The following is a 26040-nucleotide window of genomic DNA, read 5'->3' on the forward strand; positions in this document are numbered from 1 at the left end:
CTTGCTGTACTGTACAACCACAGAATGAATTCAAAACTAAAACTGCCATGTGGAGTTATTTGTGCTTTATTTGAATCTACTATGTAAAACTAAAATAGTGTAAATCACTAAAAGGCATACCTAAATGGTAGTTAAATGACAATAATAATAAAAACTCTAATTTTACAGTGACTTCCTTATACCCAAGGATTCTATTGTAACCTTCAAATGACTTTCTCTTTGGAATATCCAGATGTGCTATTTTCCAGAATGGGCATACCAAAGCACTACATTATTATTATTATCAAAAATCATTTTTATTTATGCAGTCTTGGATATAAGAAATATGATAAGATTATCTACAAGCTTATGAAAAGCAGTATCTCTGATGTAAATGAATACAATCTCATTATACTTGTCATATGTTCCTCTCCCAAGACAGTCAGCTCTATGTCTGACCTCAGCTTGTCCTCACAATTCATACTGACAGGCCTGCTGGGCTTGGCATTGCCCTAAGAAGAAGTCCTAAAAGATGGGAAATTTCACTGATGATTATTGTACATTGTGTAACCAAGAAAGAAGAAGCATTAAAGTTAAAATAATAATAAAATGAAAACAGAATAATTATGGCAGCAATTAGGTGGTATATATATTTTCTTGATTCTCATCCTAGTCAGCAGAACAATCATGAGAAGGATAGTAAAAGCAAAGGACAGAGATGTATAATGCTGAAGACTGAAATACAAGGCCCTTGTTAGTACTCATAAAAGCACTCTGCTTCTGAATTCATATGAGAAAGAAACATTGAGTCATTATCATCCTATAAATTAGTCATTTTGAGAACTACCTATCTCTTTGATTGCCCTCCTTATAATAGAATCTTTTGGAACTACCCAATAAATCTTTATTTTAAGGCAAAACAATGTCCAACTTGAGACTTCTGGTGTCAGGAAGAGAACATCCCATCAATCAACAGGTGCCAGCATTGTTACAACTGAATCTGAAAAGAATATAGTTTAACCTGGGGGAATATATATGATGTGTTTATTTTTTTAAGGCTTATTAAGGTAGACCAGTTGGTGCCTGGGGAGAGTTAAGTGTGAAATTGTTGTTGAATGACACAGAGCTGAAATAGTGTTTATTGTACCATGAGCTTATCTTTCCATGCACATTGATGATTGGGGGCTGATGAATGAATAAAGCATAAAAAAGAGTTCCTTTGTTATACATGTAAAAGGTTTTTTCCTTTGGGGTTTAATTATATTTTGCTTAATAAATTTCTTCAAAATATTACACTTGGAGCTTCTACTCTAATGAATTTTATCAGGGTAGATGTCAAAAAATAAACATGAGAAAGAGTGTCTAGAGGAAAGCAAAAACATCATGATTAAGACAATATACTCAAATACAGACGCATCTCCAAGGTCTGGGATTTATTGTCCTTTTAATTTTGGGAAATGGCCCTCATTGCTAATGGTGATATTTGAAGAGTTTTTCAAAGTATTTTAAGGAAATAGAAATAGAAATCAGAAATTAGAGCATTTGAAGAAAATTAAATAGCTCTCTCAGGAAATGAAGCCTTTGCCTGAGCATTCCCACTGTAGTTATATACTCAATTTGAACATTTTTTAGAAAGAATTCTTTATGACTGGTGACTATTGGTGTTCTTCCCATCTTTGTGGGTATATTTGTATTAACTTATGCCAAGCTCCAGGGGGTGAGTGTCCTTATCTATGTAGACTTCACATGTGCTAGTAAAGTGGTAGACACGTAGAGGTTATGGAATGCAATAACTACCTGTTATAACAATATTTAAAAGGATAAGAGTGATAAAAGGCAAGGACAAAGTGTCTCCTTAGCTCTGAAAGCCACAAAGTCTAAGCCTGAATATGGTATTTAAAAGTTTCTTATTATAAAGTCATTTTTATTATGAAATACTTTAAACAGTTGAGATGACATTTAAATGAAATGGAATCAAATTGTTACTGCTTTTAAATTTCTATGTACAGAGTTTTCAGTGTGACTTACTCCACTGCAGTATTTTCATTTACACTTCCCATTCATTTCTAATGTCTACTGACATTGTTCTCTGCGTTGTATCTGCCAGAATGGATTGAGGCCATCTAGAGAGATGGATATTAGAACCAGTGGAAAGTGATTATAGGTGGCATCTGGCAGGAGTCATTTTCTCTTAAGGCTTTGACATGTCATTCCTGGTAAATCGGTTCTATTAGCTATCTAAAGGCACCAGATGTACCATAGGAGATTATGCCAATAAATCTTTTGTGGATTATATATATATATATTACTATTGCTGATTCATTGCAGTTCATATAAGCTCAACTATGTTTGTCTAGAAATGGATTCCAATTTAAGCTTCTTAGGTGCTTCCTTACAGAATAAATGTTTCTGAAAGTTGTTCTTGCATGATATAACCCAATATTAAAGATAAATTCTTTTAGCAGATATTAGTATATTGATAAAACTATCTTATCTGTTTGACTTCAAGTTTTTCAGTAGATTAAATCTTGTCAAATTCAATAAATACTACAGAAACATTTTTAGTGAAATATTTTCATTTATTCCATCTATGTGAAATGAGTATTGCCAGGTAGTTCAAAACGTGTAAAAAATCAAATGAATATATCAAGGGGAGAGTATTCTGAGCCTCATGATTGTTTGATGATAGATGTGAATTGGAGTCAGAATTTAGATAGTGCTGTACAAGCTCTTTTGAGTTGCCTTTCTTTACTCTATGAGCACTAGCCACAATTAACCTAACTTATACACAAGCTTCTTATTACTTAGAGCCATGTCTATTTTTACCTCTGTACTTAAATTCTACACTTCCTTCTGAGTTTGGTTCATGTCTACTTAAAAATTCTTCTTAAATTTCCTGTAATCATCAGTGCCTTCTCTATCTTAATATCTGTTATAGTACATTGAGCCAGAAAAAGTTATCACACTCAGATTCTTTCTTCTACATAATGGGTGAATTTCTGCTCATACCCCAAGTCCCAGATCAAGTATTTCCTCTCTTATTTATCTAAGAAAATTAATCAGTGAACCCTCTGTGCCAATCTTGTGCCTGGTGTATACCATTACTTTTGTATTTGTCACACTCTGATACTGTTTCTATTTATTTTTACTTGTTCTCTCTTACTTTCCTTTTCAGAACTCCTTTGGCTTTTGCTTCTCAATCTAAAGTAAACAGAACGGAAAAGTAAAAGGGAGTGTGGTAGATATATGAACTTCTCTTCATCTTGAATTTTTATTTTATAACACTAACATCTATTAATATGTTTCATTCTAAACATTTGTTTGAGCACTGTTCTTAAGCAATTTACTCATTCAGTTTTCATTGTTTTTATAGGTGTTTTTGAAGAGCTACCAATGTGCTCATTTCTCTGCTTAGTGTTTTAGAGATCACATAGTATTAAAGTATTTACCCTAAGGGAATTTGTCATTCTTTGGAGAGGTAAATATATATATTCCAGAAAAACTCCAGAATTACTCTAAACAGAATCTAAATGCCAAACTGAGTAATGCAGCAAACCAGTAACATGGAATTTGGGGGAATGAAGAAGTATGAGCAATGGCACATACAGTAAACTGGGAAGGGGGGCTGATGTGCAGACTGTTCACTTTTATGTAGGCATCTTTAGTGCAAAACAGTGGAAGACCTTCAGAAAACTAAAGGTGGCTTTCATATCCTTCCCATACCAGGAACAATTGCTTCACACAACATTCTTTGTAACTTAATCTTTGTCTGAAAAATCCTCTGACCTTTTAATTTTCACACTGAAGTTGAAAACACATTCCATGAAAAATTGGGAGCAGAAAACTTGACCTAATAAAACATCCCTATAAAATAGTATGGCCATTGTCACGATTCATCTCTAGCTTTCAGTTGCTGTGAGATTTAATACTTAAGACCTAATGAATCTACTTACTGAACATTGTCTTATCTGCTGTGAAGTCATCATTTTCAAACCTGGTCTTGCTCTTTCAAGAAAGAGTCAAGAAAAAAACACTACCATGATTACCTTCTAAAATGAGAGAGAGAGGCGATTACCTTCTCAAATGAGTGTCTGTTTCTCTCATAATTTTTGCTTGTTAGATGCTGATGTATGGATAAAGTGGTTGATGCTTTTTTGATGTCGGAGAAACTTCCAAATTACTGAATCTGATGCTATTAGTTTCTTTTCTATAATTGTGTCAATAGCATTTTGTAATTTAATATTAAATCATTTTTTATAAATAACAGATCGAGCATCAGTCTGCCGTACTCTGATGTCTATGGGAGGCTTGCCAAGGATATGGCTGATGAAACACAATCTTAGACAAGCTCCATCTGTCCCATTTAGAGGATATACGGTGTCAGATCTCAGTGGTGGAAGTAATAACTGCAAGCTGCTCTCCGGGCAGACAGTGAGAGAGGGCTACTGATCACACTGATTAAAATGAACAAACCCTTAGGGTGGGTTGTAGTCAGTATACATTTAAACTAGATAACCACTTTCAAATAGACTTCTGCATTTAAGGTCAATGTTATGTGGAAAAATGAAGCAAATGTAGGTTCAATCATTTAAACTGCATGTAATTTTGACTTAGCCATTAAGAAAGTATTTTGGAGGTCATATTACTTTCCCCCACTTAGAAAAACATTTAAAGCACAATGAGATAAATATAATGTTGCCCCAAAATATCAGGACGCAAGGACTCTTTAAGCTGGGTCAGGAGCTTATGATTCAGTCAGGTTTAGTTGAAAAATTGCCCAAAACAAGGTCAGAATGGAAAAAATGTGTTTTATCTAGGGTCAGATGGAAATTTCTCATTCCATTCTGTGTTTTAATGGGAATTTCAATTACTACTTAAAAGTCATTAATGGGGATGGACCTCACAGAACCAGAAAACTTATTAAAAAAAAAACAAAAAACTAAAATCCATTGAATAATGGGGGTGTTCTTCCCCAAAAGGTTTCCATTTAAGGTTATCAGTAATTATGTAGCAATGTCTCAAGGATAGACTTTTTTTTTTATATTTGTCTGCTTTATATTTTTAATAAACATTAAATTAGTTTATGTGTTAGTATCTAGTCAATCCATAGAAATAAAATTTGAAGCCCTTTTGAGAATATTTAAAATGAACAAAGGTGATTAAGTTTAAACTGAGAATGAATTCTTTCTGGTAGTCATAAAATAAAGCTTGATTATTCATATGTGTGTAATTGACTTCTGAGGTCAAAGTTTATTTTAGCCTGCTTTTTGTTCTTCATTGTAAACTTGGTGAATAAGAATGTAAGGCGATTTGTTTTACTCAATGGTGAGGGTTCATTTCCATAATTATCAGGCAACATTTACTGAAGACCAACTCAGTATTTGTTTTGTCTTGATTTCCAATGAGAATTTTATTATGTAGAAAAGAAGCAGTCTTTTTCATTTTTTGAAGCAGAAAACCATCTAGTAAATTGAACTGTGATGACACAAGATGCTAACATAGCTCTAGAAATGGAAAGCATTATCATAAGGAAGGAAACACATTTCTAAGTGGGCAGATAACTTAATCTTTTTAAGCTTCATGTTTCTTCAACCATCAAATAAGAAGGCTGACTTAGATGACTTCTGAAATTCCTGCCAACTCTGACGTTTCATTTTCTTTGATCAATGAATTTTCTTTCTAAACCAAAATAGCACAAACTCAGTGCCATCCATGTGTATAGCTTCTGATAGCTTAAAAATTTTAGAGTGAGAGTCTAATAGTTTATAAATTTTGAGGTGTCCTCTAGATCATATTTTTCAACTTCAGAGCTATTGACATTTGGGACTAGAAAATTGTTGTGGGGACTATGTTGTATGTTACAGTATTTTAAGCAGCATCTCTGTCCTCTACCAACTAGGGGCCATTAGCAATCATCCCTGTCTTCCCCAACCCTGCTGCTGCTACTGCTGCTAAGTCACTTCAGTGGTGTCCGACTCTCTGCGACCCCATAGACGGCCTCCCACCAGGCTCTGCCATCCCTGGGATTCTCCAGGCAAGAACACTGGAGTGGGTTGCCATTTCCTTCTCCAATGCATGAAAGTGAAAAGTGAAACTGAAGTCGCTTAGTCGTGTCCAAATCTTTGCAATCTCATGGACTGCAGTCTACCAGGCTCCTCTGTTCATGGGATTGTCCACCCTACACACCGACTTTAGAAATAATAAAGGAAATACAAGTTTTAAAGTGGGGTGATGCTGTTATATACACAACAGGTTTGGTTAAAATGAAAAGGTTAGATATTATCAAGCATTGGCAAGAATATCAAGTGTTAAACAATAGAAATTCTGATTAAAAATGCTGGTGGAATTGTCAGTCAATAAGTTTGAAATCAGTCTCATGTTAAAATTATTACTGAAATTAAAGATATCTATATTTCTAGCCTTTGACCTAGAAGTTTTACTAAATTTGCACATTACCAAGATGAGTGCTTAGTTCCACCATAATGTGTGTATGTGTGTATGAACATGCTTATAGCATCTTTTCCCATAATGACCCCAAACTTGAACTGTCTTGTATTCTGGTACTTCAGATTAAGGAGAGTGAAAGTTGCTCAGTCATGTCTGACTCTTGGCAACCCCATGGACTACACAGTCCATGGAATTCTCCAGGCCAGAATACTGGAGTGGGTAGCCGTTCCCTTTTCCAAGGGATTGTCCCAACCCAGGAATTGAACCCAGGTCTCCCACATTGCAGGTGGATTCTTTACCAGCTGAGCCATTAGGGAAGAGTACCACATAAAATATAAAATATGTTAACTATGGATACACTTGTGCTTTCCAGGTGTGTGTTAGTCACTCAGTCATGTCCAGCTTTTTGCAATCCCATGGACTGTGGCCCCCAAATCTCCTCTGTCCATGGAATTCTCCAGGCAAGAATACTGGAGTGGGTTGCCATTTCCTTCTCCAACTCTAGTGATGAAGAACTCACCTGCAAATGCAGGAGATCTGAGAGACATGGATTTGATCTCCATGTCTGGAAGATCCTCTGGAGGAGGGCATGGCAACCCACTCCAGTATTCTTGCCTGGAGAATTCCATGGACAGAGGAACCTGAGGGGCTACAGTCCACAGTGTCGCAAAGAGTCGGACACGACTAAAGCAACTTAGCAGGCATGCATGCACCATGGATAGGTATTAAAAACCACAGCTTTGAACAAAATAATCCAAATATAAAAGAAAACATAATTTATTATTTCATTCATATAAAGTTCAAAAGAGGCAGAACAAAGCACATAGCCTAGGAATACACCATTAAAATATAAAAGTGTTAGGTTAACTCTGAGGAAGGAAGGTGTGTTGTCACCAGGAAGAGGCATTTGAGACCTGGCCATATTTTTCTTCTCTTGTCCAATTTTTGGCTATATAAGTGTTTATATTACAATAATTAGTTATATGTTTAAATGTATACATAAATGCTATAGTTACAGGATTTTTATAAATGCATGTTATGTTTTATAAAAATTTAAAAACAAGCAGAAGTTATCTTATTTGCACTAAATACAATGGAACTGAAATTCTGGTAAAATAGTAGTTTTTAAATTTCAAGTCTTCAAGCAGAAGGGAACACTTACAATAAAGAATTTTGTTGGTAGGTTGAATTTTAAATTTGATGAAGTGGATTTTACAGATTTTGAGGCAAGTTGCTTTCTCAGTTAAACCAAAAAGAAAATTGAGTTAGTGCATCATAACAAATTAAAATTTTAGACTTTTCAAAAGGAGCCCAGGGTTTTTATGTTTCTGCTGTCCTTAAAATGTTTCTAGTTCTTCTTCACATTATCTTTAGAGCCGCCCCTTTTGAAAAATACCAAAAATGAAGTAATGAGGCCAGTTAAAGTATTTTATGCTTTTCTGAGCCATTCACTTTCCTTGTTATTTTATCACTACTACAATCTCATTCTCTAGTCAACCCCAATTTACTCCTTTAAAGAAAGTATCTTTGCTTATTAAGAATTTCCTCATTCTAACTTGTATGACTTCCAGCTATCAGAGGTGATGTTGCTCATCTCCAATAGTCAAATCCCACCTCTATATTTACTTGTTTTCTGTGTTCAGTTCAGTTCAGTTCAGTTGCTCAGTTGTGTCCAACTCTTTGCGACCCCAAAAACCGCAGCATGCCAGGCCTCCCTATCCTTCGCCAACTTCCAGAGTCTACCCAAAACCACGTCCATTGAGTTGGTGATGCCATCCAACCATCTCATCCTCTGTCATCCCCTTCTCATGCCCTCAATCTTTCCCAGCCTCAGGGTCTTTTCAAATGAGTCAGCTCTTCACAATCCTGTCAAATGAAAGAAATAACCCTTTTCAATTAACTTGAAACCCCATTTTTTATGTTTCCCAAGCTTTAACTGCCTTCTTTTAAAAGTCTGTGCTCCTTTATAATTTTCAGTATTTTTCATCAGAATCAATAGGCTCTATCTATAGACTCTTTAATTTCTATCAGCATATAATATATACCAGTATTTCTCATCTTGAAAAAATCATTGAGTTACTCTATATCCTCCTTCAATCACAAACCTATTTCTCTGCATCTCTTTTCAGCAAAATTGTTCAAGTATGTTATTTACATGGCTATGTATTTTATTTCTTCAGTTTTATCTTGTACTTAATCTACCCCTTCTTGGTTTTCATCTCTGTATCTCTGAGTGTGCTCCTTTCAGGGATCCCTGAACCTCTCTATTTTCCAAATATAATGAACACCTCAGCATCCTTCTCTAACTGGAGTTGCTGTTAGAGCAACTCCTTGACACACTCTCTTCACTTGGCTTCTTTATATATATTTATACTTCTTTTCTTAGATGATCTTGTCCTGTGTCAAAGCTTGAAAATCTTATCACCATCTGTATGCTGATGTATCTTCAATTAAGAATTATCTCCTGAGCATCACATTTTTACTCCCAAATGCCTACTTAATGTCTCTATTTGAATGTCAGGTGGAACATTTCAACTTTAATATGACCAAAATGGAGCTTGAAACTTCTTTCTCTCCATCCCTCCGCCTCCTCTGTGCTGTGCTGTGCTTAGTTGCTCAGTCGTGTCCGAATCTTTGCAACCCCATGGACTGCAGCCCACCAAGGCTGTTCGTGGGGATTCTCCAAGCAAGAACACTAGAGTGGGTTGCCATACCCTTCTCCAGGGGATCTTCCCAACTCAGGGATCGAACCTAGGTCTTCTGCATTGCAGGTGGATTTTATTTACCAGCTGAGGCTTTCCCATTTCTGAAGTGGCTTAACTATCATCAATTCTTAAGCTAAAAGTCCTCTGTCTATCCCATCTTCCCACCTATTTTTGAAACATCAACAAACCTTTCAGTTTAGCTTCCAAAACATCCTGCATCTGTCCACTTCTCTCTGTGGTTTCCACTAGACTTCTAAGCTGCCATCATCTTTTGCTTCGAGTGCCAGCCTCCTACTTATCTCCCTCATATTATTCTTAATATTTTCCAATCCATTTTAGATGTAATGCAGTCAATTTTTTAAAATTTTAATTTTTGAATTAAATCATGTCACTCCCCACTTAAGCCCTCAGTGGTTGCCAATTGATCTTTTAATAAAATTAAAATCCCTTACCAGACTACATGAACCAGCATTACCCAGATCCTGTACTCCTTTCAAGCCTCATGTATTGCCACTTGCTCACTATGTTTCAAGAGCCATGATGCTCTTTCATCATTTCCTTAAACACTCCACATCTTTCCCTACTCAGAGACTTTGCACCTGATCTCCCTGCTCTTCCTGGCTGGCTTATCTTTAATCTCCAAACTTCAGCTCTTTAAAGTAGTCTTCCAGAACTGCTCAAACTATCTAATTACTTCTATACCATAACACAGTTCACTTTCTTCATAAAAATAATCACAAAATGTAATTATCCTGCTTGATCATTTATTAGTTTAATATAAATATCCCACACTAGGAATGTGAACTCCAAGAAACAAAAGCCTTGTCTGCCACTCCCAGTACAGAGGGGAGGGCCATACACATGGATGACTCCCTATCAATACCTGCTTCTTCTGTGATAGCCTGGCTGAATGAAGTAATTAATGAAGTACTTAAGTAATCACGAAAGGAACAAGTCTAATTTCTAGAAACATGAGATCCATCAGCTTTTAAAAATTGCTATTGAATACAATTAATATGTGGTATTTCCCAGGAAGATAGTCATCTAGGAACTTGCTGATCTGAGTTTTATGATTTTGCTCAAACTTAATATCCCTGTGTATATAAGTAGTTTTGAGTGATAGGTAAGGGAAGATGCAAATTTTTTTTACCCTCAATATGTTATTAAAAGCAAGTAAATGAGATGATGTAGTGTAGGAAAATTTTCCTGAAAGAGCACTAGATTGTTTTACATTTATTGAATTTTTTGATCAACAATTATTTAAATTAAATGTTGGCAGTATCTCTTTAGTATAGTTACCTTTAGTTTCTTTTTCGTCTAAAATGGGATCAGATTTCACAAGTAACTAAGACTGTTAGGTAACTGATTTCCTGTGAACAAACAAAAAGTTTCTTTAAAAAAAAAAATAATAATCTCAGATCTTTCCCCAGATATTCAGAACGGAAAAGGGAAAAAAATTGCTTGTTTCAAGTAACTCTATGAGTTCATAGTGTAAAGTTTTCATATTACTTAGGACATCAAAATGGTTTTAGATATGTTAAGATGAAATTTCAGAGCTTTCTGCCTTTGTTTAGCAAATAAATGTAAAAAATGCAACATAGCTTTTAGGACAGAGAATTTACTACCAAGGATATCACCAATTACCAAGTATATAATTCTTTTGATTTTCTATTTTTTTGAAAAATTTTCTACCTTCCATCCTTCCAACTATAGCAGATTTTTATATTTCCCCAAAGGGTCTTCAGTCTCATGGGCTCACTTATAGACCCATGAATTTTGAAAATAAATTGAAGGGCAATACTATAATCATCCTTGTTTGACAAATGTGGAAACAAAAGTACAAAGAAGTTATTTCACTTTCTTGTAGTCACAGAGACAGTAACTGACAGAGCCAAGGTTAAAAGTTCAGCAGTCTGACTTCAGAATGTGTCTTTTACCCTCTGTGCTGCAACACTATTAATATTTATTTGTTCCCTGTTTGCTTTTATGAGTGAGTTGGGTATCATAGTCAGAGCAGGTTTAAACATGTATTTTATATCAGAATTTTACATTTTTATGTTTTTAAAAAAAATAATTGTATTTATTTATTTATATTTGGCTGTGCTGGGTCTTCGTTGCTGTGCAGGCTTTGCTCTACTTGTGGTGAGCTGGGGCTATTCTGTTGCAGTGTACAAGTTCCTTATTGTGGTCATTTCTCTTGCTGCATGGGCTCTAGGGCCTATGGACTTTGGTAGTTGTGGCATGTGAGCTCAATAGTTGTGATTGCCAGGCCCTAGAGCACAGGCTCAATGGTTGTGACCCATAGACTTAGCTGCTCTGCAACATGTGGGATCTTTCTAGATCAGGGATTGAACCTGTGTCTCCAGCCTTCTCAGGAATATTCATTATCACTGAGCCACCAGGAAGCCCGCAAATTTGGTGCTTTAAAGTTTTGCTTATAGTATGGGATTTGGTTTCTGATTGTTTTCTTCAACATAAAATGAGAACAGTACCACCTACGTAGAGTAGGATTTTGTAGGTGTTCAAAATCTAAGACCTCTTCCATCATGTTTCATCAGGATATGCATTGTCCTAGATCTGATCCCCTAGGAGGAAAGCCCAAGGTTGGGACTTAGGTGCAAGTGATTGAGATGGTTCTTTAGGAGAAGAAACTGAAGTAAATAGAATAAGATTAAGAGAAGACGACAAGCAAGGATGTGAGTTGAACCTTAGCTTGAGTACATGGAAACTCTGGAGCACCAGTTATACCTGAGAGTTGCTCCTGGAGGCCAAAGCAGCAGCCATTTTTATCTCCATGTCCATTATGACCAGTCACTGGAGCTACAAGTGGAGGATAAGGATGGGGAGCAGTGTGCTTTCTCTATGGGATAAGGTGGCTCATGTTCAGCCAGTGGGAATTCTCTAGAAAAGAGAAAGTTGTGCACATAACCACCCCACACATAGTACATGAGGGCTCCAGCCCCAGGAAGGGGATCTGGGTGGGATCCCAACAGTATCTACTCTATGTTAATGATGTCTAGAATTTGGTATCTCAATCCACATTTGTATTAGGAATTTTAAGTCATAAATAATATATTTGAGAGGTTAATTTAACCACTGCCTGTATGCATTTGTTCCTTAGCATGGTAAATATCATTAAAGTTTTCATAAGCTAATTCAAAAGTGGATGAGATTTTCTAAAAGATTCCAAGACTTGGAGCTTTGAATTCTAACATTTTCTGCAGTCAGTGAATTATTAAATAATTAGCAAAATTCTTCTCCTATATAACAATGACATAAGTTGCTGGTAATATTATCAGCATAATATGCTTTAGAATTAACATGAATTATACTGTAATTACTAATATAAAACATGAACTCCTATAACAGCTTGCTAGCTGTAGAATTGTGGGATGTTGTCCTATTAACAAGACCAATAGCTTAAATTGAATTCATTTTTCCTATTGTATTTCACTTTTTTTGCAGTCAGAAAATTACAAGAAAGTCAGAGCAAGTGTAATTTTGGGAGTGAGTCACACTTTAATAAAATTGTATATTTCTTAGACATTTCTCCAGTCCATTACTTACATTTAAATATCAGTGAAATTGTTCCACAATGGAATAATCAATCTCTAAGGTCCCGCCTTTACTCATTCTGAGTTCCTGACATTTCACACACTTCTCATGATCTTTGCATGTTCACTCTTCCATCATTCCTCAGTTCAGCTTCACCAAAAAGCTCTTTGAAGAGACTGTAAGCATATTATTCCCCCTCCCTGGTATGTACACTTTAGCTCCCCTTTCTCTTGGACACAAGACTGATTTAGTGTTGGCAATACAGCTTTTCAGAAACACACACACACACACACACACACACAGAAGCCCGCCAGGCTCCTCTGTCCATGTAATTCTGCAGGCAAGAATAACGGAGTAGGTAGCGATTCCCTTCTCCAGGGAATCTTCCTAACCCAGGAATCAAAACTGGGTCTCCCACAGGGCATGCAGATTGTTTATTGTCTGAACCACCAGGCAAGCCCTATATATAAAGGAGTTTAAAGCACAGGAAGAGAAAAAACAAGATGCCCAAATGGTCAGGAATGGAAATCAGTTTCTAAAACAAAGAGTTCTGGGGAGACCAGGGTGAGTAGAGGGTTGGTGGTAGCCAGTTTCTTTATCTCTCTTTAGCATGTGGCTGTCAGTGTGTTCACTTCATGTAAAGATTACCCATCTTTGAGGTGAATACCTCAACTAGCAAAGTTCAAGTCAGGCAATTGCTTTACAAAACAGAAAATCCAACTGTCAGGTTCTTACAGTACCAACATTTATAATTAAGACCTAAAACTATAAAACTTTTAGAAGATAATATAGTAATACATCTTAATGATCTTGGATTTGGTAAGAGATTCTTAGAAAGGACACAAAAATCATAAACAAGAAAAGAAAAATCAATAGATAAATTGGACTTTATAAAAATTAAACATCTTGTGCATACTAATACCACCAAGAAAAGGAAACCCACAGAATAGGAAAAAATATTTGCAAATTATGTATCTGATAAGAGTCTCATAACTAGAATGTATATATAATTTGTAAAACTCAACAACAGAAAGATGAATAATCTAATAAAATGGACAAATTATTTAAAATAGATGTTTCTCAAAAAAAGGTATAAAAATATTCAAAACGCACGTGAAAAGATGCTCAACATCATCAGTCATTAGGAAATGCTAGTCAGCACCACAAACAGGTAGTATTCATCCTCACTAAGATGGCTAAAAAAGAAAAAAAATAGATAATAATAAGTTTTGATGACGGTTTGGAGAAATTGCATTGCTGATGAGAATGCAGAATGATTTATCCACTTTGGAAAACAGTTTGGCAGTTCCTCAAAATGTTAAACATGTACCAGGATGTCCACTTCTGGATATGTACTCAAGAGAAAGGAAAATGCATTTTCATGCAAAAACTTTAACTCAAATTTCATAGCATTATTTATAATAATAAAAGGTGCAAACCAAAAATATCTACTAAGTAATTAATGAATAAGCAAAATGTGGTATATCTATAGAATGGAAGGTTATTCAGCAATAAAAAGGAATGAAGTACTGGAACATGCTACAACATAAATAAACCTTAGAAACATTATGCTAAGTGAAAGAAGCCAGTTAGAGAAAAATACGTCTTTTATCATTTCATTTATATGAATTGTACAGAATAGCAATATTTACCAACACAGAACATAGATGAGTGACTGCTGGGCCCTGGGGGAAGGAGAGAATGGGAAGTAACTGCTAATGTGTGTGTGTGTTTTCAGTCACTAAGTCATGTCTAACTCTTTGTGGCTCCATGGAATGTGGCCCACGAGCCTCCTTCTGTCCATTGAACTCTCCAGGCAAGAACAGTAGAGTGGGTTGCTATTTCCTACTTCAGGGGATCTTCCAGACCCAAGGATTAAACACGTATCTCTTGCTTCTACCCTGGCAGATGAGTTCTTTACTCCTGGGCCGCCTGGGAGCCCCCAACTACTAATGGGTAAGGAGTTTCTTGGGGAATAATGAAAACTCTTTGAATATACTCAAAAAACAGTGAATTGTATTATTGTATGTGAATTATATCTAAATAATTTAAAAAATTACTATTACTTGAAAAAATCAGTGTTGGTCCTGGTCAACACCTATAAGCTGAGGATAGTGAAGACAGTTGTCTTGGAAAGGAGTAGGGGTGTCATGACAACGGTGTTCCTTGCCTCTCAGGGATACATTCCCATCACTCCCACATCACACCACAGCCTTTTTCCTCTCTGATAAAACAGTGTCTAACAACAAACAGTAAAAGATGTTTGTGTGAAATTATTGTAGGTTTTGTTGCAGCAAGAATCAACTGGCAAACCTCAATGGCTTAAAGCAAGGTTAAATCAAGCCATCCACATGTTTTTGTAAATAATGTTTTATCAAGACATAGCCATTTATTTACGTATCGTTTATTGCTGCTTTCACACTGGAATGGGAAGAATGAGTTGTTGAGACAGTGTTTGATTCACAAATCTGAAAATAGTTACTATTTTACTCTTTACAGAAAAGTCTTGTTGACCTCTGCTCTAAAACAACAGAAGCTTATTTCTCACTAAAACAGAGTCCCTGAATGTCTGAAGGCCTCTCTGGGGCAGCTGTGCTCCATAGGATATCTCGGTGTCATGCCTCCAAATCAATATGCACTTCTGCATTTGTCAAGATGGAAGAAGAACAGGAAAGGATGACTATCTGCCATTAAATGTTTCTGCCCAAGTGTGACACATTGGGCAGCTCATTGGCCAAAGCAGGTCATGTGCCAGTGCCTAACTTCAAGGGCAAGGGGCAAGTCAGCCTTAGTGATTATCCCTGTAGCCACTCATATTCTGTTCATTCCTTCACCTGAAGCAATTCATTTGTGCATTTTCCCATTTGTGATTTCAAAATGATTCGATCTTTATAGGTCCCTTAGTTTTTTATTATCTTCATGACTGTTAGGCTTTTATGATAATTCTTCTGAGATTGTGACTTCTGTATTTTCTATCTTAAGAACTAGTATAGAATTCTAATATCAAAGCTGATGATATACAAATTCTACATAAGATGAAATGTCTTCTGCATGTTCATGTGTGAGTGTGTATATTAAGAAAATACATATTCAGAAAACTTACCTTATACAATAACTAGCATTTAAAGGAAGAGCTATTTACTTTGCAAAATAATCCACTGTTGATTTGTCTTTTTAATTGTGGGATTCCCTTCTGCATTTTAAATTATTGCATTATGAATACTTTGACTTAGAGGTGATTTTCAGGAGCCAAGTTATTATAGAAACCAAATTACATTTTTCCTAAGTAACGTGCAAACTCAGCTTTGATTTGGGCATTTTTGAAGTGTGAACAAATCCTTTTGAAATGTATTCAAGGGAAAATGTACAATAGCAAATAAATTAGAAGGATTGTTTCACTGTTCTTCTAAAAGTTAGCATTCTGTAACTTTAAAATCAGACTCTGGGACCAAATAATTTATAGAACCTGCATTTATTTATCATAGAGTAAATGTTAGCAGAGACATGTCATGGATGTGTCAAATTATTTGAGCTCCTCTTCACTTGTATTTATTTTGTTAACCACTGCCTCAACCCAATCTAAAATTCATTTTAAGTAATCTTTAGAATAATATTACTCTTTGAGCCTGTAACCCCTATTAAAGGGTTTAGAAATTTTGAAAAATATGACTGGTTTTATGTTTATGTTTTCCCCAGGCTTTATGAAACTGCAGAGAGTGCTTTATTTCACTAATATTTAATCTGGAAGCCATTCAAACATAAGCAAACCAAAATTAATACACTGGAAAAATTTCAAATTTGTTCAAAATTTGCCTGTGAAACATCCCTGGTGATATACTCCATTCCAATACCTGGAAAGACCTATTCTAAATGCTGTGTGTGTTTTGTCTGGTCTCTAAGGGCAAATTATGGTCAGAGACTGAGATTGTCTTTGCCAATAATTTTCTTAACAAAGATTCACTGTAGGAATATAATAATTTCACAAGCCAATAGTGTATAGGGTAATGTCTCTTAATAAGCCAATAAAGAAATAACATACTCTAAACCAATAATAGGTTAACTGTATGATTATTCTAGACAAGAGGGAGATGAAAAGAATAAGATACAAATTTAGTTGAGGTGGACATTTCTGAGCTGGCCCTTAGAAGAGTCAGCTTAGCCAGCCACCAAGCCGATGTCCAACTACTGGTGCAAAAGTGGAAGTCCCTAGCAAGAGCACCTTGCTGGGAGCAAAGACACTGGCATTGGTGGGCAAGGTTACTTCATGGGACCTCCGTATGCTTTTCCCCAACTCTGACAAAGAGTCATCTTTGTGCAGGCAGGAGCCCCAAGGTCTTCAGAGAGCTATTTAGATCAGGAAAGAGTAGCTTTGCCCAGATGGAACACTGTTCAGTTACCTCTCAAAACTCTTGGTATTTAATCCTTAAATGTCCCCTGCTGCTGCTGCTGCTGCTAAGTCGCTTCAGTCGTGTCCGACTCTGTGCGACCCCAGAGATGGCAGCCCACCAGGCTCCCCCGTCCCTGGGATTCTCCAAGCAAGAACACTGGAGTGGGTTGCCATTTCTTTCTCCAATGCATGAAAGTGAAAAGTGAAAGTGAAGTCGCTAAGTTGTGTCTGACTCTTAGTGACCCCATGGACTGCAGCCCACCAGGCTCCTCCATCCATGGGATTTTCCAGGCAAGAGTACTGGAGGGGGTGCCATTGCCTTCTCCTGGCCATAGTCAATTCCTCTAAACGTTTTTATCAATCAGTCCCCCACAATGCTCATCAACAGCTAAGCTACTGAGTGAGTTAGTTAGTTGCTCAGTCATGTTCAACTCTTTGGAGACACCATGGACTGTAGCCCACCGGGCTCCTCTGTCCATGGAATTATCCAGGCAAGAATATTGGAGTGGGTAATAGAAGATCCCTTCTCCAGGGGGTCTTCCCGACCCAGGAACTGAATCCGGGTCTCCTGCATTGCAGATGGATTCTTTACCACCTGAGCCACCAGGGAAGCCAGTTAAGTTACTGAGTGCTTATGGACAAATCCAGACGTTGATAGTGACGTCCTGGTACAGCTTCTTCCCTGTAAACAGCTTCATTCTTAGAACAAAGCGACACATTACTCTGATCAGAAATTAAATGGATTTGAAATCATATCACAGCACCACAAAGCAATATATGCAGTTAAAATGATGAATAATGAAATGTTGTTTCAGTAAGATATAAAGTAAAACAAGGCAGAACAGAATGAACAAGTAGCATCTTCAGAAATCATGAAATGCATGACTTCTAAGATAATACTTCCTTTTGTGCTTATTTGTTTGTTATCCTTTCTGTTGGTTCTTTTGTTACTTCTTCCACTCTACAATGATCCTGTTTTCTCTACTTTTTTCCTACTTGTGGCATGGATCCACTGACATAGTTTCGTGTATGTATTATTATTGTTTAGTTCAGTTCAGTTCAGTCGCTCAGTCGTGTCCAACTCTTTGCGACCCCATGAATTGCAGCACGCCAGGCCTCCTTGTCCATCACCAACTTCCAGAGTTCACTCAAACTCATGTCCATCGAGTAGGTGATGCTATCCAGCCATCTCATCCTCTGTCGTCCCCTTCTCCTCCTCCCCCCAATCCCTCCCAGCATCAGAGTCTTTTCCAATGAGTCAACTCTTTGCGTGAGGTGGCCAAAGTATTGGAGTTTCAGCTTTAGCATCATTCCTTCCAAAGAACACCCATGACTGATCTCCTTTAGAATGGACTGGTTTGATCTCCTTGCAGTCCAAGGGACTCTCAAGAGTCTTCTCCAACACCACAGTTCAAAAGCATCAATTCTTCGGCACTCAGCTTTCTTCGCAGTTCAACTTTCACATCCATACATGACCACTGGAAAAACCATAGCCTTGACTAGACAGAGCTTTGTTGGCAAAGTAATGTCTCTGCTTTTCAATATGCTATTTAGGTTGGTCATAATTTTCCTTCCAAGGAGTAAGCATCTTTTAATTTCATGGCTGCAGTCACCATCTGTAGTGATTTTGGAGCCCAGAAAAATAAAGTCTGACACTGTTTCCACTGTTTCCCCATCTATTTCCCAAGAAGTGATGGGACCAGAGGCCATGATCTTAATTTTCTGAATGTTGAGCGTTAAGCCAACTTTTTCACTCTTCTCTTTCACTTTCATCAAGAGGCTTTTAGTTCCTCTTCACTTTCTGCCATAAGGGTGGTGTCATCTGCATATCTGAAGTTATTGATATTTCTCCAGGCAATCTTGATTCCAGCTTGTGCTTCTTCCAGCCCAGCGTTTCTCATGATGTACTCTGCATATAAGTTAAATAAACAGGGTGACAATATACAACCTTGACGTACTCCTTTTCCTACTTGGAACCAGTCTGTTGTTCCATGTCCAGTTCTAACTGTTGCTTCCTGACCTGCATACAGGTTACTCAAGAGGCAGGTCAGGTGGTCTGGTATTCCTATCTCTTTCAGAATTTTCCACAGTTTATTGTGATTGTTAGGTGAATATAAAAATTCTACTTAACCTAAATTTTTTTCTTCATGAAGAATTATTGGAAGATCAACACTTCTCCCTGCCTCTGGGGGTTTCCTGTTTACTTCTTCATTCATTCAATTAACTTTCTGATTATTTGCTGTATCCTAGAGGCACTAGCAACCTTCCTCCCAGACTTAAAATCTTCTGGAACCTCAATTTAGTTAACACTATTATAGGAATTGGAAGGACTGATGCTAAAGCTGAAACTCCAGTACTTTGGCCACCTCATGTGAAGAGTTGACTCATTGGAAAAGATTTTGATGCTGGGAGGGATTGGGGGCAGGAGGACAAGGGGACGGCAGAGGATGAGATGGCTGGGTGGCATCACCGACTCGATGGACCTGAGTTTGAGTGAACTCTGGGAGTTGGTGATGGACAGGGAGGCCTGGTGTGCTGCAATTCATGGGGTCGAAAAAAGTCGGACATGACTGAGCAACTGAACTGAACTGATTATAGGAATACCCACCCTCTAGAATTTCTGTTTTAAATAAATGTAGTAGTGACCATTTAGTTAGGAGACATGTCACTGTCACTGCAGTGTAAGTATTTGGAAGGTGATATTTTTACTGTTGTTGAGAGTGTATGTTCCTGGAATTTTGCCCTCTCCATTCGTCTCTCTCCCTCTGTCTCTCTCTCTCACACACACCCATGTGCACAAAAAATTATTTGGCTTAATAATGCTAGCATATTGTGTTATAATATGTAGTAGTTCAAGTTCAGTTCAGTTCAGTCACTCAGTCATGTCCAACTCTTTGTGACCCCAAGGACCACAGCACGCCAGGCCTCCCTGTCCATCACCAACTCCCGGAGTCCACCCAAACCCATGTCCATCAAGTCGGTGATGCCATCCAACCATCTCATCCTCTGTCATCCCTTTCTCCTCCTGCCCTCAATCTTTCCCAGCATCACAGTCTTTTCAAATGAATCAGCTCTTCGCATCAGGTGGCCAATGTATTGGAGTTTCAGCTTCAACATCAGTCCTTCCAATGAACATTCAGGACTGCTCTCTTTAGGATGAACTGTATCTCCCTGCAATCCAAGGGACTCTCAACATCACAGTTCAAAAGCATCAATTTTTTGGTGCTCAGATTTCTTTATAGTCCAACTCTCACATCCATACATGACTACTGGAAAAACCATAGCCTTGACTAGATGGACCTTTGTTGGCAAAGTAATGTCTCTGTTTTTTAATATGCTGTCTATGTTGGTCATAACTTTAATGCCAAGGAGCAAGCATCTTTTAATTTCAGGGCTACATCACCATCTGCAGTGATTTTGGAGCCCCCAAAAATAAAGTCAGCCTCGTTTTCACTGTTTCCCCATCTGTTTGCCATTAAGTGATGGGACCGGATGCCATGATCTTAGTTTTCTGAATGTTGAGATTTAAGCCAATTTTTTACCTCTCCTCTTTCACTTTCATCAAGAGGCTCCCTAGTTCTTCACTTTCTGCCTTAAGGATGGTGTCATCTGCATATCTGAGGTTATTGATTTCTCCCGGAAATCTTGATTCTAGCTTGTGCTTCATTCAGCCCAACGTTTCTCATGATGTACTCTGCATATCAGTTAACTAAGCAGGGTGACAATATACAGCCTTGAAGTACTCCTTTTCCTATTTGGAACCAGTCTGTTGTTCCATGTCTAGTTCTAACTGTTGCTTCCTGACCTGCATACAGGTTTCTCAAGAGGCAGGTCAGGTTGTCTGGTATTCCCATCTCTTTCAAAATTTTCCACAGTTTATTATGATCCACAGAGTCAAAGGTTTTGGTATAGTCAATAAAGCAAAAATAGATATTTTTTCGGAACTCTTTTGTTTTTTTGATGATCAAAGGATGTTGGCAATTTGATCTCTGTTCCTCTGCCTTTTCTCTAAAACCAGCTTGAACATCTGGAAGTTCATGGTTCATGTGTTCCTGAAGCCTGGCTTGGAGAATTTTGAGCATTACTTTAATAGCGTGTGAGATGAGTGCCATTATGTGGTAGTTTGAACATTCTTTGGCATTGCCTTTCTTTGGATTGGAATGAAAACTGACCTTTTCCAGTACTGTGGCCACTGCTGAGTTTTCCAAATTTGCTGGCATATTGAGTGCAGCACTTTCACAGCATCATCTTTCAGGATCTGAAATAGCTCAACTGGAATTTCATCACCTCCACTAGCTTTGTTCGTAGTGATGCTTCCTAAAGCCCACTTGACATCACATTCCAGGATCAAAATGTGGTCCACTGGAGAAGGGAATGGCAAACCACTTCAGTATTCTTGCCTTGAGAACCCCATGAACAGTACGGAAAGGAAAAAAGATAGGACACTGAAAGATGAACTCCTCAGGTTGGTAGGTGCCCAGTATGCTACTGGAGATCAGTGGAGAAATAACTCCAGAAAGAATGAAGAGATAGAGCCAAAGTAAAAACAACATCCAGTTGTGGATGTGACTGGGGATAGAAGCAAGGTCCAATGCTGTAAAGAGTAATATTTCATAGGAACCTGGAATGTTAGGTCCATGAATCAAGGCAAATTAGAAGTGGTCCAACAGGAGATGGCAAGAATGAGCATCAACATTTTAGGAATCAGCAAACTAAAATGGACTGTAGTGGGTGAGTTTAACTCAGATGACCATTATATCTACTTCTGAGGGCAAGAATCCCTTAGAAGAAATGGAGTAGTCATCATAGTCAACAAAAGAGTCCAAAATGCAGTACTGATGCAATCTAAAAAATTACAGAATGATCTCTGTTCGTTTCCAAGGCAAACCATACAATGTAATATCTAAGAATGCAAATTTTACATCTGTTACTTTGGGTCCATAGCCCAGAAGAACCACTTGTTAGCTGCGTGACATTGTATCAAGATGTCATCATTAATATCTGTGCTTGTCCATAAGCATTCAGTAGCTTAGCTGTTGATGAGCAATGCTGAGGACTGATTGATAAGAACATGTGGAGGAATGACTATGTTGAAAACTGATACTTAAGCCAGTGACTCCATCAATAGATTAGTAGTATAACAATACCCACTTCATAGAGTTGTTATGAAAATTTAAAGAGATCATATGTCAAAGATGTTTAACAGTGTGATTGAGGTATCTTGGGCACTAGGAATCATACATATTAAATAAGAGATGCTTTGTGGACTACTTTAAAATCAAACAATGTTTAAAATGATTTTTTATGCAAAAATGTATCATGAATTTCAATTGGTTTTTAAGCATATTCTCAGAAAAAATATTTTTATAATTGGAAATTGTTTAGATGTCTAGAACTCAGAAATTTCACAATCCAAAAGTCTGCCATCTTTCTCTTTAATACCAAAGTAGTATTTGTCAAAGCCTTATGCTGAAAGCTTTAAGGAGTTTATATATTCCAATTCCTTTTTTTCTCTAATAAGCTTTTGGAAATTTACAAGGAAAAATGGTAGTTACTTCTCATCTGTACTGATTCTCCTTCTTTTGAGTATTTTAATATTCTATAGGTTACTTCCTGCCTCCATGTTATGAAGCTTTCCAAGCTGCTGCTGTTCCATCAACTGCCATTCCCTCTCCAAGTGTGAATATCAGCCACTGTTTTCAGTTTCCAATGCAGAATGAATAGTAAGACTCAATGAATTTTATTAAATCTTGTGTTTAAATGAGGTAAAAAGGAAACTTTAAACTCTATTACGACTCATGAAGTCTTTCCATTTTATCAAAGAGATGCCCTCTACTGGCCAACTTTTTTTTTGTTTGTTTTGTTTTCGTAGACTCCAGATTGTGTTTGTGGTGGAGACAAAAAGTGCCTTTGACAATACTCCCCTGCTTAGAGTCCAAATTAAATGTGGGCTGGCTGTAGAGAGAAGAGGAGCCTTTTTCTATTTTGGATTAAAGCTAGACTTACTCAAGAAGACTTATATTCTGCTTCTAGACATTTTGTGAGTGTTCAAGGAGGGAAATGGTTTATTGCTATGAAAGGGGACTTTCACTAGCATGACCTTTTTGATGTTGACCTTTTTCTACTGTCTTAGTTAACTTCCCCCAGGAGGAGAAAGTATGACTGATCTCTGAATCAGTAGTAGAAATGGGCCTTTTTCACTTCTTCCTCTGGTGAGACAGGATACATGAATGAAGCATACATTCTTGTCCACACCTTATTTACTTATTCATTGGTGGTTGTTGTTCAGTCGCTCAGTCATGTCCAACTCTTTGAGACTCCATGGACTGCAGCACACCAAGCTTCCCTGTTCTTCATCATCTCCTGGACCTTGCTCAGGCTCATGTCCATTGAGTCAGTGATGCCATACAGCCATCTTGTCCTCTGTCGTGCCCTCTCCTCCTGCTTTCAATCTTTCCCAGCATCAGGGTCTTTTCTCATTAGTTGGCTCTTTGCATAAACTTATTCATATTTGTGGCTTTATCAACTAAGGCAGCTAGGTACACATCTTATCTTTTTTTCAGACTATTTCATTCATTTCTATCAGTTCAATCAGTTCAGTTCAGTTGCTTAGTCATGTCCAACTCTTTGCGACTCCATGAATCGCAGCACGCCAGGCCTCCCTGTCCATCACCAACTCCCGGAGTTCACTCAAGCTCATGTCCATCGAGTCAGTGAGGCCATCTAGCCATCTCATCCTCTGTCGTCCCCTTCTCCTCCTGCCCCCAAACCCTCCCAGCATCAGAGTCTTTTCCAATGAGTCAACTCTTCGCATGAGGTGGCCAAAGTACTGGAGTTTCAGCTTTAGCATCATTCCTTCCAAAGAAACCCCGGGGCTGATCTCCTTCAGAATGGACTGGTTGGATCTCCTTGCAGTCCAAGGGACTCTCAAGAGTCTTCTCCAACACCACAGTTCAAGAGCATCAATTCTTTGGCGCTCAGCCTTCTTCACAGTCCAACTCTCACATCCATACATGACCACAGGAAAAACCATAGCCTTGACTAGACAGACCTTTGTTGGCAAAGTAATGTCTCTGCTTTTGAATATGCTATCTAGGTTGGTCATAACTTCTATACCAATTCTCAAACTTACTTCTAAAAGGAAGCATCCATCAATTAAACTTATCTCCCTCTAATATTTCCTTGTTGAAAGATTTTTATATACAATGTTACATACACTATGTGCTATTTTTTTTTAGTTGTAATATATTACTTTGTAGTTGCTTCCAAGTTTATCAGAAATGTGTTTTAAATAACTAAACAAATAGTAACATTGTGACAGATGGGAAATGTTTTTCATTTATCTTTTCCACATATTCACAGAATGTGCTTCCTTTTTCTATATAGTGAATGCTCAGTAAATACAATTACCTGGTATACATAAATGTCTGATAACATCTTATATCTTTTAGTTTGATTTAAAGACAATGAATATTTTAGGAATATTTTACAAAAATTGGATTAACATTATATACATATATAATATGTACGTACGTATATAAATGTCACTGGATAAAGGTTTAGATATATATATACAAAACATTTGTGTATATATATATATATATATACACAAAAAAATTAGATTAACTTATATATATATATATTTACATGTATGTATATAAATGTCACTGGATAAAGGTTTAGATATGTTGTCATGAATTCTACTGAGACCTGAAAGACAAAACTACTTCTAACAATGTTTATCATAAGCAAGGTTTGTTTTGCAAAAACAGATTTTCAGATTCAAAGCCACACTCCGTTTATCACCACAATCCATTACACAGGTCTATATGGAGAATTACACTGAGCAAAATGTTAGCGTCTTAAAAGTTTGCATTTTTATTGTTTTAAAACATTGAGGCCCAGTTTTATTCTGATCATTCTAACTGTGCTATTAAATTGGGGGTGTGGGGTGAGCACAGAATGGTTTTATTAGCATTTTCCCCTCTCCAAGAGCTTTTTCGTCTATTGATTTGAGTACCAACCAATGCTAGCGAGCGAGAAAATCAAAGTAACAGTAAATTTGACAGTATCACTGTCTGTGATACTATGGGGCTTTCCTGATGGCTTAGTGGGTAAAGAATCTGCCTGCAATGCAGGGGACATGACAGAGGAGACACAGGTTCATTCCCTGGGTTGGGAAGATCCCCTGGAAGAGGAAATGGCAACCTATTTCTGTATTCTTGCAGGATAACCCCATGGACAGAGGAGCCTGGAAGGCTGTATATAGTCCATAGAGTTGCAAACAGCTGGAAACGATTTAGCGATTGAGCACATTATATATACCATATGATAGTATAGCTGAAATGCTTCTATTTGAATTAAGTTGCTCAGCATCTGTTAGACAGGTTGTTTCAAGTGTATTCTTCTAAGAGTTGTGTTCTAAACTCTATGGTCTGCTCTGTCTTACTATCAAATTGTAACACGCCTAGTTGATTTTATGATAACTATATTGACCTTATGTAATTTTATCAGAACATTGCTCCTTGGTTTATAATTGCTTATTATTATTTACTTGCTATATTATTTCTCCCTTTTATCAATTAATAGGGAAAATGTTAGCTTATGCAGACCCCAAAACAATAAATCTACACACACACACACACACACACACTCCCCTCTCTCTCTGTTACGGATTCTATTTTTTTTTTTTTAAAGAATCATTAGACACTGAATTCACCTCTTTACTCTCTTTAATAATTGTATAACTCCCTTTGGGAAATGATGATAAACATCAGACAGATTCTCCTGGCCAGTTCAAAGTTTTCCAGAATTTTAGCTACACTCAAAAGTTTTTAGATTTTTTTTGCACTGAGAACCCAAGTTGTTTCATAGTCTCAGATACAGTTTCATCCTTTCTCTGGATAGGGTATCTTCTGCTGCAGGCAGTCTTCTGTCCTGCTTTTACATACCCAAAAGGAACTCAGT

Source organism: Bos indicus x Bos taurus, chromosome 6 (assembly GCF_003369695.1).
Source record: "Bos indicus x Bos taurus breed Angus x Brahman F1 hybrid chromosome 6, Bos_hybrid_MaternalHap_v2.0, whole genome shotgun sequence".
Classification (NCBI taxonomy): domain Eukaryota; kingdom Metazoa; phylum Chordata; class Mammalia; order Artiodactyla; family Bovidae; genus Bos; species Bos indicus x Bos taurus.